This window comes from Lactuca sativa, chromosome 4 (genome assembly GCF_002870075.4).
Source record: "Lactuca sativa cultivar Salinas chromosome 4, Lsat_Salinas_v11, whole genome shotgun sequence".
In the NCBI taxonomy this organism is placed as follows: domain Eukaryota; kingdom Viridiplantae; phylum Streptophyta; class Magnoliopsida; order Asterales; family Asteraceae; genus Lactuca; species Lactuca sativa.
The window spans coordinates 201,299,437-201,306,185 of record NC_056626.2 but is presented as its reverse complement, the minus strand read 5'-3'; positions in this window follow the sequence as shown (position 1 = coordinate 201,306,185).

Sequence of the window (6,749 nt, the reverse complement as noted above, 5' to 3'; positions counted from 1 at the left end):
ACTCGACGAGTTAAGGGACCAACTCGCCAAGTCGAGTCGAGTTGATCGTGTGGATTAAAGATTGGACTTGACGAGTCAGAGGAGGGACTCGCCGAGTAGGTATTGGACAGAGAAACCCTAATTGTCTGGGTTTGTGACCTATTTAAGGGCCCTTATGGCCTCATTTGTGGCTACCCTTCCCAGAGAGTATTCCTGTATTCCTAGTCGATCTTTCAACATATTGAGGGAGAAAGAGGGCCATATTGAGCATCTTGGTGTATCTTGACAAGGAAGAAGAAGTTTTTCTAGCTAGGGACAGAAGAGGAATGATAGATCTATTGATACTCAACCAAGGGCTTCTGTTAAAGGTATCAAATTCGAACCTTTCTCTCTTGTTTGTGTAGATCTCATATATTGCAGATTAGGGCTTCTTTTTATGTATACTTTCAGGCTTGGAGGATATTGGGTTCATGTGGAAGCTTGAACTCCAGATCTGGACTTTAGGAGACCCTTACCATCTAAAGGTTGATGCTTTATTCAGCTGTGATGAAGTCCTTGTGAGGTAAACCTTTATTAAGTCATGTTCTTGGCATTTATTGCCCAAAATGCCATGCATAAATGTAAAGTCTATGACTTTACAATATTAGTAAGCACCTAGAGATTGGATCTGAAGTTTGAGAAAGTTTTATGCCTTAAAAGTCGTCTGAATGAGAACTAAACCGAGGAGACTCGTCGAGTTCATGGCCTGACTCGACGAGTCGGTAAGGGTTTGTCCCGATGGGTTGATTGAGTGTTAACTCAACGAGTTGGGGGTCAACTAGACGAGTTGAGCTAGACTTTGTGAGACTTCTGAGGATACGATAGGACTCGATGAGTCGGGTAAAACAAGGACTAGTTACTCGAGTTTGACTTCTATTGACTTTATGGTTGGTCATAAATGAGTAATGGAGATCACGGGTGGGTAAAATGGTCTTTTACCCAAGAGTTAGAGAAAGAGAAAGAGTAACCTCTGGTTTTCTTAGAGTTGAGAATTTGAGTATTGATCAGAGATGTTCATTTCTTGCGTTAGGTGGAGGCTAGTTCGAGATTCGCGGGCGAGGTTAATTACTTGCTGCTTGTCAGGTGAGTCATCTCACTATACACTACCTAGAGTGGTATCTATGTGCAGACCTGAGGGTCTTATGTGTATGTGTATGTTTGAGATTTATGTGCATTGTGTTATATGTGTGCTATGTGTTATACAGACCAAACCGGGGGGTCCAACGATACAGACCGGACTGGAGGGTCCAACGAGCTATGGGACTGGAGGGTCCTGCTGAGACACATTGACCGAATGGTCATACCGAGTTATAGCCTCGAGTGGCTTATGTGTTGTATATGGTATTTTGGGGAACTCACTAAGCTTCGTTCTTACCGTGTTATGTGTTATGTGTTTCAGGTTTTCTCAAGATCGCGGGATGGCACCGGCTCGATTGTACACACTAGATGAGAATTATGTTTTGAGGATCCTGGATTACTATTTAAATTAAACACGGAGTTATGTGATGCGATATAAATAAATGACATTTTTATAAAATATTTATGAGAATTATATGTTTTAAAGGAAAACTTGTTTTGAAAATTTACGTCGTTACAAGTTTGTATCAAAGCCTTGTTTTGAGGGATTTGGATACACCTTCGGGTATGTCTGGACTCAAACTGAGGATTTGAGGAAAGTTTTCAAAAGAAACGATTTTTTTCGGGAAACGAGTAAAATATTTCAAGAGAAAGCGGAAAAGAGCAGTGTGTACAATCACCCAGCGCCCAAACAGTTATTTCCCAAAATACCCTTACGTTGTGTGTTATGAATGTTATGTGATATGTTATGGATTCTAGAGAGTAGGCTAGGCACTTCATATTTTAGGACTAGAGTGGCCTGATTTGTGATGCCTTAGCCTAGGAGTGACTGCTATCTGTGATTTGCTTTTGAGTATGTGTGGGGTATGAGTGTCCAACTGGAATCCTTTTAGAGAGGGATTTGAGTAGAGGAGGAATTTAGGAGGGATACCTAGATGAGCATTGGAAGAGCCTAATGAGAAGGTAGTCGGATACCCGTAAGGGGTGGAGTTGCTTGAGCTCGGTGATATCTTTTGAGTACGGGTATAGCAAGCGGCGTTGTAACCTAGAGTGGTTGTACGTGTTGATTGAGATTATTCGATGCCCGAATGCTGCTTGCTTCATGCTTTATGGAACTCTCGGTGATGGCAGTCAGCTACTAAGTGAATATGACGATATTCAGGAGGTAGATGGCTGGCATCATTAGGAGTTCTTCAGCAGCTGATGGCGGAGAAGTGTGAGCACCTAGGAAGAGCCTATGGGATGACCGCCATCAGATGAGTGCACTGACAGGGTAGAGCATTTCTCTAGGGAGAGAACACATGTAAAGGGATGGATGGAACAGAAGGTTGAGGAGCTACTTAGGAAATCTGGGATGGTCCGTGTGGAAAGTATGGGTAGATGTGACAGGTAGTATGGGCTTGTACTACTAAAAGCAGAGGACCTATACTTGTTGTAGGGACTATTATGGAGATTCTAAGTAGTAGGCTGGGAAGTGATGTGATGATTCGAGTACCATGATTGGTAGCAGATTGATTGGTGAAGTCATGGTTCGAGTACCATGATTGATAGAAGATCGAGAGGTGATGTCATGGTTTGAGTACCATGATTTGAGGCAGATTGAAAAGAGAGAACATGGTTGGGGCACCATGAGATTAAGAGGAGATAACATGGTACTGGTACCATAATTCATAGCAAATCGAGAGGTGGCCACATGTTTGAGTACTGTGACACGTGGCGATTAGTGCTTCTGGTTTTACGGGTTATTCCGTGCTGATTGTCTAGACCGAGAACAGATGTGAAAGAGTATGGGGCCAGAAGGGCATGATGAATGAGTTTTAGTGAAGCATCCCCTGAGAGGGAAATCGAGTTAGCTCCAAGGGATTCTTGGTAAGATGCCAGTTGGAGTCGCAAGACTCAGGGATGAGTAGGGATGGTGCGTTACGGAAGAATATGGTCTGGGCTGACCGTCCGATAATGGAGATGTCACTTTCTGTGACCTGAGTGGTGCAAATTCCTTCCCCTGTGGGAGACGTAAGAAGTATTGAGATTTAGGTTTCTGATTTTAGGGGTGAGCCCTGTGGGATTGCACTGATAGTGATCTTCAATCAGACTATATGGCAGCAGGTCTGCCGCAAGGTAAAGATATAGCTTGAACAGGTCGTCAGTGGGGACAGAGATGGTCGAGGACCAGGATACACCCTACTTGAATATAGTAGGGCATGTGTTAGCTGCAGAGTCGGTTGATCAAGAGGAGAATATCATGGAGGTGGCTCTTATTATCTTTGATGAGTATCGAGAGTGGTAATGTGGGTTCTGCTCTTATCATAAGTGTGGTGACGGAGCGTTGGTTAAGGAGTCGAGGATGAGGAGACTTATAGTTCATTATTTCCAGAATAAGAGTCAGGGTTGATACTGGACAATTGGGAGGTCCGGTGATGGAATGGTGTGAGATCATGAATGACTAGAGGCAGTCATGATAGGAAATTTTGAGGATTTCATCTGCGATTCGGGGTACGGAGAGTTGCTTGATCTCTGTCAGGGAGATCATCGAGCGTTGTCTAGCACCTTCCAAGAGTAAGTGAGATATTACTAGTGGAAACAGTATGTGGGATAGATTGTTGGTGTGCCAATTGGTGAAGGTTCGAACCCTGAGTGGGGGAGAACCGAGTATTTTATTGAGGGTATCAGAGATTTGTTTGAGAACGGTTAAAGAAATGGTTATGAGAACCTGCGGTGCGGACGCATGAGCCCGAGGATGAGGCGAGGTGCCAGATGGACAGATGTATGAGCCTGGGTTTAATAAAGGATGAGTGAATTGGAAGATTCTTCGTGGCCTATGATTTTCGAGGATAGCATATGTCGAATTCAAGTGTGATCAGGTCGTTGGATTGTGGGTGCAATGGCTGAGATTTGCAAGTGAAGGTGTAGATGGTAATCTATACCCCCGGTAGGGCAGCCGTTGATTCGTCAACCAATTTCAGGGTCGACATGAGTAGTTCCGTGTGGGTAATGATCAGTTGTGGGGGAGTTTTGGGTTTCGACATCGTGTTCTGAGTCATTGTCGATGCATCGGCGTTTCGAATTGCGAGATGGAATACTCTGAGGTTACAAGTAGTGCGAAAGGGAGATCGGTTGAGGGATTCTACTAGAGCAATGCGGTATCCAAGCATGGGGTTGTGAGTATGAGATCAGTGGATTTGGCACAAAATCGTGAGATTCTATGTTGGTAAACCAAGGTATCCGGGTATGATGTCCTTATTCCAAGATTATTTTGAGTTTTGAGTTGAGAGCTGGCAACTGGTGTAGGAAGTATCCATGCTTCTAGTGAGAGCACCTCGTCTAATTGGTGATAAACGAGATTATTAAAGAATGAGGATTGCAATGAGAAAAGTATTTGTTGTGTCTGTTGCCGTCAAGAGTAGTCACAATTACTTTTGGATGGGCAGTGTGCGACGTCGGCTTGAGGTTGAGACCATGGGTGATAAGAGAAAGTGTTGTAAGGCTACAGGGAGCTGCAACATCCATGAGTTAGCAAAGGTGTGTGGTGATACTGTAGGGAGCCCTAGTATTCACCAGCTAGTCAGTGAGAGGTTGTTGTAAAGTTGCGGGGAGCCGTAATACTCGCTATTCAGTGGGAGGTTGTTGTGATGCTGCGGGGAGCCGTAGTACTCACTATTCAGTGAGGGGTGTGGTGATGCTACAGGGAGCCGTAGTACTCACTATTCAGTGAGGGCTGTGGTGATGCTACGGGGAGTCATAATACTCACTATTCAGTGAGAGGTCGTTGTGATACTACGAGGAGCTATATTACCCACTAGTCAGCGAGAGAATGTTGTGATGGAGTACTCTTTGATCAGAGCATGATGCAGAAGAGTTTTAGACTTGGGTAGCCCTACTATTTGAGCTTGTGGGAGCCTGGTGGTTGAATCAGGGGCGGGGCGGAGGTCTCCATCATTGTCGGGAATTAGTATATTCTGAGTTAGTTTGTGGAGACCGAAATTGAAAGGAATCGGAGAGGTGACGTATACGCAAATTGCAAGTCTTGGTTCGCAAGTTGAGTGTTTTGTTGGGACGAATGCTTCCAATTTTGTGTTGCACCAGACTCTCGAGTTGAGTTCACTTCCAGTGGTGTGTTAAGCAGGCATAATGAGATTTCGGATTCAGAGATGAATTTCATTCTGAAGGGGGTATTGTTTTCACCTGGTGTCTTAGACCTGAGTGGGTCAACTCGCTGGTATGAGAAAAACCACGAAATGCATGGAACTAATTGTTGGATATAGTGTCTAAGTCCATAACTGTATTTGGTATGTACTTGACCCGACCCGGCATGGTCCATTTGGGTTGCATGGCATTGCAATACTTTGATAGACAAAATGAGAGAAAGGACACTTATGGTTATTCATATATTATAAGTTCTAATATATTAATAATAGTATTATTTAATTAGTGTTGATCAAGAATTAACTTAGAGTTAATTTGGTGATCAATATGAGACTAATTAAATATATAGGGTTGATTATGTCAATCATCTATTCTTTTATAGTGGACTAATGATCCATGGTTTATGGAGTTGGACTATAACCCATTAGGAGCTCCATGGATAGTCCATGGAAGTTACAAACCCATGGATCATTAGAAATGAAGAGTCATGACAATTAAGGGATTCATGTGTAGACTCTAATTGTGATAACACTATAAAAGGGACCCTATGGCTATCAAATCGGCAACTAGTTGATTCTAAGAGGTCACAACTGATTTTGAGTGTTAGTGATGTTCTCTCAAGTTATTCAAAGTCTTGTGGTGTTGTGTGAAGCATTTGAGGCACAACATTTGGGGTGCTAGGCTCACAAAGTCATCAAGGAATCCAAGCAACAAGAAAGGTATGTACTTCTACTAGTTTTTAAATTAGATGTTCCCCATGCCATGCTAGTTAGGAAGAAAACCTTGGAAAATCAAAGTTGCATGTATTTTAGAGAAAAACTAGATCCAAGGTTTATAGGGTTACATGTACACCATAGGAGTGTTAGAATGCTCAAAACCCATCAGTGGTATCAGAGCCTAGGCTTGTTTTCTTGATACTTGATGCAAACTTGTTGAAAAAGCTCAAAAATATGCCATCTGCACAATGAACTCGCCGAGTCCATGGGGGGACTTGACGAGTCCATATGAAAATTCATCCTACTCGTCAAGTAGGTTCGTGCACTCGACAAGTAGGAGCCCCTGGATGCAGATTTTCGAGTTTTGTTGCTGGAAATGGGCTAGAATCATTACTCCAAACTGTTTTGGACTTGTAAAATCTATTTTTCCATGTGGTAATGATTATGTTAATCCATTTCAAATGACTATTATAAAATTTCGAGTTTTATATATGTTGATATGATTTCTTGAAATTGTTTGATATGAATATTTGTTCTTATGAGTTTTAGAAGATCATAGCAAATTACTTGTAACTTACATGGTTGATTAATTCATGATCTTAATGCTCAATGATGGTGTCCATAACTTGTCCTCGAGTTATAGATAAACAAAATTCACTTTTTTAAAATTGTCATTAAAGAATAAGAGGTTTCATAAAATTAAGAGTCTTCATTTTTTATGAACCATTAAACTCATATGAGGCATCAACCATAGATTGCAGAACTTTCGAAATGCTTCCTTGCGAAAGCCAACGG